Source organism: Palaemon carinicauda, chromosome 39 (genome assembly GCF_036898095.1).
Source record: "Palaemon carinicauda isolate YSFRI2023 chromosome 39, ASM3689809v2, whole genome shotgun sequence".
NCBI lineage: Eukaryota > Metazoa > Arthropoda > Malacostraca > Decapoda > Palaemonidae > Palaemon > Palaemon carinicauda.
This window is the reverse complement of record NC_090763.1, coordinates 32,773,288-32,783,287: the sequence shown is the minus strand read 5'-3', so window position 1 is coordinate 32,783,287 and position 10,000 is coordinate 32,773,288. Positions and strand designations below refer to the sequence as shown.

General features: G+C 35.4%; 1 protein-coding gene across 1 annotated transcript in view; it reads right to left on the bottom strand.

The window, feature by feature from the left end:
- The window catches only part of LOC137631347 (basic proline-rich protein-like), a 77,369-nt gene that overhangs the window by 11,939 nt on the left and 55,430 nt on the right, over window positions 1-10,000 (bottom strand). The gene's annotated exons all lie outside the window — the stretch shown is intronic.

Here is a 10,000-nt window from a genome sequence, read left to right as displayed (position 1 = left end):
ACAAGCTCAATAGCTTCAAAATGTGGCTCTGCAAAGGCATGGAATAATATAGATCCAATCACAAATGTCGTGCCCTACAAGGTTGGAGGCTCAGAAACACACTAAGGAACAATCCTCAAAAAAAGCCCCTCCAAAACTCCGTTCACGCAGGAGCGCAGCCACGTAACCAACACCACTTGAAAATATAAAACAGCCGTTAGTCCATTATAACCACTAACATAACCACCAGTGAAAAGACAAACAATTAAAGCAAGAAAACAATAATTCTACAGTATATTCAACCTTATACATCTATAAAAACTTAAATAATTTAGAAATATTAAAGCAATAATGTTACACCTCCTCACCCAACCAAAAAAAAAAATTCCCAAATTTTTTTTTTTTCTAAAGTGATTTGAATTACAACATACAGGTTATCACATAATGAAATATTAGACCAACACTCAAAAATATTAAATATTAAACCAACACTCAAAAATAATTATTAAACAAACTGCAAAAACATGACAAACAAAAGGAAAGAGGGGGGCAAGTACCAAGGTTTGCAGCTCACAAGGATAGCAATATATAACCAATACTAAAAAAAATCTTAAACCTAAATTAATCACAAGTAAACTTTCCAAAACCAGAAAACCAAAACATCACCATCTGATAAATAGGTACCCAATCTAAAAATTTCACATCACTCATATCGTTAATAAACTTAATTAAGAGTCATTGCACTAACAACCGGATTCTGTATATATAGTCCAAAAGCTATAACCTTTTCCACACTCGATACACTGTTAATTTTCAGGGATACACATCACTCACTATCAATAAATGTTGATCACAAAAACCACTGTCTATTTCAGTGTTATATATCACACTTATCACCATAGTGTCCAATACATACACACACACCGAACGACACAGAGAAGACCACCACAAGACTCCCCTGCGCAAACAAACAAACAAACTCGATGAAGCGTAATTATTAGCCTGAAAATACAGAATACCAGATTAGTGCCTATCTCTTTTCTTAGCTTATTATAAACCTTATCGTACCTGACACCTCTAAACCTTAGTAGATTAACCTTAACTCATTCTAGGGTACCACTCATACACCAGCCTGTAGCGCCTAAAAAACGGCTGTTGTGCTACAGACCCGTGAGCCCATGACCCATCTAATTAATCAATCATTAGAAAGTACCAGTGATCACCCTCACCTTTTAACCTTAAAGATCCCATATAATATACCCAGAACATTATAGTCTTCTGTAAACAAACCATGATTAATAAATCTTAAATATACATTTTCTTCTACTCACTACGTGCCCACTTCAACAGCACACACACCATAATTAGAACGATACAGATACTACCTTTAATAACTGCATAGCCCTCTGTCAATCAACTAATATTCAACGCTGCGAGAGAGAAAATCGGCAACAATATTATCTTTTCCTGGGATGTGGGAAAATTCTAAATTCCACTCTTGCAGCATGAGACTCCACCTCATCAATCGTTGATTTTTATTTTTGTATCTGCTGATGAAGGTCAGGGGATTATGGTCTGTCAAGACCTTAATAGGTGTATCTGAGGAGGAGAGATAAACCTGAAAATGATTAATAGCGAATATTAACGCAAGTGTCTCTTTCTCCACAGTTGAATACCTACGTTGGGCGGAGGACAATTTTTTTGAAAAGAATGCGACAGGATGAGAAACTCCCTGCTCGTCATTCTGCAACAACACCGCTCCTACACCAACGTCACTTGCATCCGTGGCAAGAGAAAAAGGAAGGTTAAAATCAGGAGCTCTCAAGACAGGGAAATTAATTAAAACTCTTTTTAAATTATCAAAAGCCCTTTGCGTTTCATTCGTCCAGACAAATGCTACATTCTTTCTCAAGAGATTTGTTAACGGATCGGCTATATCCGAAAAATTCCTAACAAACCTTCGGTAGTACCCACTCAAACCAAGGAATCTTCGGACATCCCTCCTACATTTAGGGACTACCATATTTTCAATACTTTCGATATTGGCCTGCTTAGGAGCAACTTTACCATTACCAACCTCATGACCCAAATATACCACCTTCGCCTTTGCGAAATCGATTTTCTTTAAATTAATTACCAAATTTGCCTTTTTCAACACCTCAAATAGTGCCCTAATACGTTTTAAATGGGTTTCCCAATCATCGCTATAAATAACAATATCATCAATATACACAACACATCCTTCTAAACCATGGACTAAAGTATTCATTAACCTCTGAAAGGTAGCAGCCGCGTTCTTCATACCAAACAGCATAACTTTACATTGAAACAATCCCTGTGGTGTTACAAAAGCAGACAGGGCCCTTGCCCGCTTTGAAAGAGGAACTTGCCAATAACCTTTCAACAAATCGAATTTGCTAATGTATTTGGCCTTCCCCGTTCGATCAATACAATCCTCAATTCGAGGTAATGGATAACAATCAGATTTAGATAACTCATTCAACTTACGGTAATCAAAACATAACCTGAAATCACCGTCGGATTTCTTTACCAATACAACAGGTGATGACCAAGGACTTTGACTAAGTTCAATTAGGTCATGTTTTAGCATATAATCCACTTCCTTTGCTACAACCTCATTTTTGAAGGGATTCAACCTGTAAGGAGATTGTTTCGCAGGAGTGGCGCTACCTACCTCTACATCATGTTCAAGGACCGAAGTCCTACCCGGTACATCCGAAAATAATTCTTTATAATTAGATACTAAATTTTTCAAAGACCTTTGTTCTTCCTTACCTAAATGTGAAATTACTCCCGAAAATTTTTCCAAAGACTTTCTATTATCCGACCGCCATTCACATCCATTAAAACAATCATCAATACCCTCCCCCTCTGAAAAAGAAAAATGGTTATTGTTCTCAGAATCTACCGTGTTCCAAATAGTTGCCACAGGAATGACTTTTTCCCGTTCCATATAAGCTTTCAACATATTTACATGACACAGTTGAAAAGGTTTCCTTCTTTGAGGTGTCTCCACTAAATAGTTAACTTCACTTACTTTTTTCAAAATTTTCCAAGGACCTGAAAAAGAAGCTTTCAATGGATTCCCTGGGAAGGGTAACAAAACCAATACTTTATCGCCTACCGCAAAGTCGCGTGCCTTGGACCTTCTATCAAAGAAAAACTTCATTCTTTTTTGGCTACATAATAAGTTTTCACCCGCAAATTTCCAAGCCTTGGTTAATTTATCGCCTAGATTAGACACATAATCCAATAAATTAACCTCAGGGACGTCTCCCTCCCAAGACTCACGAACCACTTCAAGAGGACCTCGAACACAATGGCCAAACACAAGGCTGAAAGGCGAAAAACCTAAAGACTGACTTAGGACAGAATGAAAAGCGAACAACAAATAAGGTAATTCCTTATCCCATTCAGAACCATTAATCAAACAATATTTCTTTACCATGGATTTCAGGGTCTGATGAAATCTCTCCAGAGCTCCCTGACTTTCCGGATGATATGGAGAAGAGGTCACATGTTTTATATTTAATTCTGCCATTTTATCTCTGAAATACCTGCTAACAAAATTAGAACCACAATCCGATTGAATAATTTTAGGCATCCCAAACCTGGTAAAAAAGTCAATTAGTACATCTACAATTTTAACACTTTTTATCGTACGTAGTGGTATGGCCTCGGGATATCGAGACATCCTATCCATGATTGTCAAAATATACTCATTACCACTACGCGTCTTCGGTAATGGTCCAACCACATCAATAATGACTTCCTTAAAAGGTTCGGAAACTACAGGAATAGGACATAGAGGCGATTTTGGAATCCGCTGATTGGGTTTACCGACCCTCTGGCACACATCACAACTATTGACAAACTTCTTTACATCTGCCTTCAACTTCGGCCAATAATAATTCCCTAACAATTTGCAAGAAGTTTTATGAATTCCAAAATGGCCGGCCAGACCACTTTCGTGCGCCAATGACATTAACTCCTTCCTGTAACCAAAAGGAACCATTATCTGTTTCACAATTTCATAATCAACATTATCCACCCCCATAGGCCTACTCAACCTATATAAAATATTATTAAATATCTTAAATTTGGGACCAGTCATATCAAGACACCTCCCCTGACTCGATAGGGAGTTCCCGAAACTTTTTTCTGGGCTTTGATTAGCTCTTCAGTAGTCCAATTTAACTTGTCCGTTAACATTCCAAGATCTACAGCTAGGCTATCACTACGATCTAAACTACTTAAATCTACATCAATTGTTGACTCTGCAGCGTCAACAATTCTAGCACTAGAACGAGTAACTGCTGCTACTTCACTATCAGGGTTTATCAATATCGGACAATTATTATTCTTCATAGCCACATCATTCCCTAACACAACATCAACCTCCTTAACCGGGAATTTATCAACTATGGCCAATTTCAAATCCCCTGCAAAGGAAGGGCAGATTAAATTAAAATTTTCAATAGCATATGACTTTACGGAATCAGGAAAACCAGCCAATAACACAAATTCCCCACTTTTGGGTACAAAATTACAAGGTAATGCCTCCCTTAGTATCAAAGACTGAGCTGCACCGGTATCACGCAAAATACGCACTCGTCTTTTCTCGGATGAATTGGCGAAGGAGACACTACCGAAGGACAAATATCTGTCAAAACAACCAGGTAGTCATTGATCAGCGGATGTTGTTGAGGTAGGTTCTCTCTCTCTCTCTTCCACGCCCATCACTGGCCTAACATTAGCATTTTGAGATTTTCTAAACGCATAACACATACTCTTTACGTGCCCCTTCTTATTGCAAAAGAAGCAAGTCAATGTTTTCAATTTCTCTGGATTGTATATATTTGGCCTATTGCCTCTGTTAGGAGAAAAATTATTATTAGCATTACCCTGATTATTATTACTTCCCTGATTATTTCTACTGAACACCTTAGCATTATTATTAGGATTAGCATTATTATTCCTACCCATCTTAACCCAACCAGAATTCACCTTTGTCGTTACTCCCCCTAACTCACTCTTATGAGACAAGCAATATTCGTCACTAGCGATGGCTACCTCCTGAACAGTCTCGAGTTTTAACTCTTCGAGTTGGACCTTCAGCTTATCCGGGACACACCTCTTAAACTCCTCCACCAACATTAACTCCTTCAATTTCTCAAAATCACCCACCTCCTTGGACTTGAACCAATCGCTAGCATACTGTTCCTTCGCCCTGGCAAATTCAACAAAAGTTTGTTCCCTACATTTTTCTAAGTCCCGGTAGCGTTGCCTATAAGCTTCAGAGACTAACTCATAGGCCTTCAAGACAATAGCCTTCACACTCTCATAATCTGCTGATAGATCCTCCTCCAGCGTTACATATACCCTCTGAGCTCTTCCAACCAATTTACTTTGTATAAGAGTGGTCCAATACTCTTGGGGCCACTCCAACCTTGCAGCAATCATCTCAAACGATACAAAAACTCTGCTACATTATTTTCTTCAAATTTAGGTACAAATTTGAGAGCCTGCGATAAATTGATAGCAGGAGTTACTAACCTATTTGGGGAATGGGAGGGGGAAAAAGAACCTGGGTTTCTCATGGCAATCTCATGCTGCCTCTCTTTTTCTCTTTCCCCTGCCTTAAAATTTTCCATTTCAAATTCCATTTGTCTCAGGACAATCTGCTTATCCAAAAATTTCTATAGACACTACTTCATCCGGTTTCACCTCTTGTTCCCCACCTGTCTTTACAGTTTTAACATAATCATAAATGAGCAATAGCAATACACCCTTTCTTATGGACACATCATATTCCAATTCAAAATGTTCTGCTACAACTTCCAAGTCTTCCCTATTTAACTCTGCCAACCTCTCTTGCCATCCCTCTCCTCTAAGGAGTTCTAGTACGTTAACAACCATGATTACAAACAAAATACTAAATTTACACAAAACAACACCGAGGAGGTGGAAATACACTGCCTGAAAAATTACCCCAAGAATTAACTTTGCACAAACACTGGTGAATACTCAGGAACGAAATATCCAGTCACGGTCGCCACTTGTGATGGCTGGCTTTGACCACCACACAAAACACTACACTTATCAAATAATATTCACCATCATAACGTACTAAGTCCACTAAAGGTGGAATAGTATCCAAACATTAATACGAGTGCAAAGTCAACTCAAGGGGACAAAGAAAATACCACAAAAATCTCCTTAATTTTAATACATAATATTTAGACAGAAATAACACCTGAACCACAATAATACAAAAATAAATGATACACACTCACTCTTAAACTCCCTGCAAAAGAAAACAATTACACAATTAAAGAAAGGTCATCAACACAAACATACTAAAAGGAGAGAGGGTCCAGAAAGAAGAAGGCCAACGAAAAGTGAGAACATCCTAACAAATACAAACTAAATATCCCTATCTAGTGGACGGTGGCTGGTTTGATTGAAAGGCTTTCACAAGCTCCAGTAATGACGTCAGCTGACAGGTCGTGATCACTATACTTAAATAGGTATAAATATTATTACCTTGGGACAGAGAGGTCCCCTTGGCTTTTACTGAACCAAGGGCAGTATAAAGAATGTATGATGAGACGTCTTGCTGCAGAGAAAGGATATCCAAAACAAGCTCAATAGCTTCAAAATGTGGCTCTGCAAAGGCGTGGAATAATATAGACCCAATCACAAATGTCGTGCCCTACAAGGTTGGAGGCTCAGAAACACACTAAGGAACCATTCTCAAAAAAAGCCCCTCCAAAACTCCGTTCACGCAGGAGCGCAGCCACGTAACCAACACCATTTGAAAATATAAAACAGCCGTTAGTCCATTATAACCACTAACATAACCACCAGTGAAAAGACAAACAATTAAAGCAAGAAAACAATAATTCTACAGTATATTCAACCTTAAACATGTATAAAAACTTAAATAATTTAGAAATATTAAAGCAATAATGTTACAATATATATATATATATATATATATATATATATATATATATATATATATATATATATATATATATATATATATATATATATATATATATATATATTGTAATCCATAATTACTTTAAATATTTTGTTCGTGGTTTTTGTCATTTGTTTTAATTAGTCACGAAAAGTTGTCTTGGAATATTCTTTATTCCTCGGCCAAGGTTTTGTTTGTGTTCATTTGTATAGTGTTTATTAACCATATTGTTGTTTTCTGCTTTTCATGTTTTGTGGAGCGGACTGCCCGTCTTCGGTGCTTAGCTTGTCGAACTGCCCCATTACGTAGTTATGCTTTCGTTCTCTCTCTCTCCGTTTACTTGGAGTGCGTTTTTGGGCAGCGGGGTAGAGAGTGTCGGCTCCCCAACAGAGGAGGTCTTACAGCATTTTTTTTTCGCGGCTTGATTATCAGACGATATTTGTTCCTGCTCCTGCAGCTACCATTGATTTTGAGAGGCTCCTGCTAATGAATTTTAGCCTTATAAGCATTGCTATTGCTTTTGTGCTGCTGCCTGCCACTGCTGCTGGCTGTTGCCGTGTGTCTGACCTCCTGGAGTCTTGAGGAGGCCTTCTAGTGACGAAGAACGGTAAGCGAACCGTATGTGTTCTTCCCTTCGCCTGCTTAAATCATATAGACAATATACGTTGCCCTAGTGATCCCCTCGGTGCAAGAACACCCCTAGTGATCCTGAAGTAGGACAATCGCTGGTGATTGTGTCATAATAATCTTTAATTAGGAATTCGGTGCGGTTTTTGAGAACTTATGTAAGCATTCTTCATATATTTCTTCGTGACCTGTAAAGTGTAGTTTTATCGCCAATATAAGATATATTATTATTTAAAGGTGTATTATGATAATTATTGTAAAATTAATTAGTTTTAAGGTTTATTTCACTCTGCAACTCTAACTGTCATATGCTAGGGAAAGTGTGTATTTTTCTGCCTCCTACACCTTTTCTTTCTCTTCGACTGAGGTATATAAGTTAGGTAAGCGTGTGACGGTTCGAGAGTTATTATTGTAAAGTAGTGTATGTGTTTTTCCAGTTCCTAAGAAAGCTTTTCGAGGACTACTTTATGTAATTTAAGACTACTTTTATCAATTAGATTTTATTGTTAAGTTCGATTCAGTGCTTTTTTGTATCCCTCTTTGAGAGTTGTTTTGCTTTGTGAATTTTGTGTCGCTGCTGGTTCTTGCCTGGTATTTTGGCACTGAGCCAGTCTGAAAATAAAGAATCCTGGATGAACATAATCAATCTTGAGTTAATTACAATATATATATATATATATATATATATATATATATATATATATATATATATATATATATATATATATATATATATACATACATACGTGTATATATATATTTATATATATATATATATATATATATATATATATATATATATATATATATATATATATATATATATTATAGTCACGGAAGGAGAACCGAGTTTGTGTTTTCCTTTTTCCTTTCGGGGCTATAACACTTAATTATTTTTATGCTCATCAAGTGTTAGCTTTTGTGATATTTACACGCGCACATACACAGACACACACACACCTATAAATATATATATATATATATATATATATATATATATATATATATATATATATATATATATATATATATATATATATATATATATATATATATATATATACATACATACGTGTATATATATATTTATATATATATATATATATATATATATATATATATATATATATATATATATATATATATATATATATATATATATATATATATATATATATATATATTATAGTCACGGAAGGAGAACCGAGTTTGTGTTTTCCTTTTTCCTTTCGGGGCTATAACACTTAATTATTTTTATGCTCATCAAGTGTTAGCTTTTGTGATATTTACACACGCACATACACAGACACACACACACCTATAAATATATATATATATATATATATATATATATATATATATATATATATATATATGTGTGTGTGTGTGTGTGTGTGTGTGTGTGTGTGTATAATGATAAATTTTGCACATTTAGATGTGTTTTTCATATTCATATGAGTATGTATTACACACCCTCAATACTGTATTCTCTCTATACTGCGGGATCAGAGAACCAAGGGGGAATCAACTCGGAGATTATAGATTCTGGTCGGCCGGGGAACCGAACCCTAGGTCAAGGAGAGAAAATTAGTATTACACACACACATATGTATATATATATATATATATATATATATATATATATATATATATATATATATATATATATATACATACATATATATATAGATGAATTTTATATATATATATATATATATATATATATATATATATATATATATATATATATATATATATATATATATATAAATATTATGCCTGTTGTAGAATTAGGGAATATGTTTGAGGTAGCTCTAGCATGCTGATAACGGGCCCAATATCCGTCACTGCCATATTATCTTATTCTTTTCAATGTGGTTGGCCTAGAAAGCAAACTTTTTGCATATGCAGATGGTGCTACTCTCCTGAATTTAGATCTCAATACACTGCACACATAACAACTAATATATCTGTTTCTAGTATACTGTAAGACAAAGGCCTCAGACACGTCATTTCATGTCTGGCTTTTTCTGACTCGATATAATTAGATCATTATATTTTGTAGTCCTCCATATACCTCAAGTGCTGTGTAGAAAGATTTTCACGTTTTTTTTTTCTTTTTTTTTTAAATCAAACAAGGTATTTTCGTTAATTGGAATAGTGATAAAAGAATGAGATATAAAATATATAAAAGAAAATCTAGAGTGAGACTACTCATTCATGGAATCATGCTTCACAATGCAAGTTTTTTCTATGGAGATTGTAATATCGAAGAGTAAAGGAAATGGAATATAGTACTGCAAATGACCTATGTTTGAATCCAGCTAATGAATACCTTGTCTTGGCTTCACTCAAATATCAAATAGTTCCAGGTTGGAATGGTCC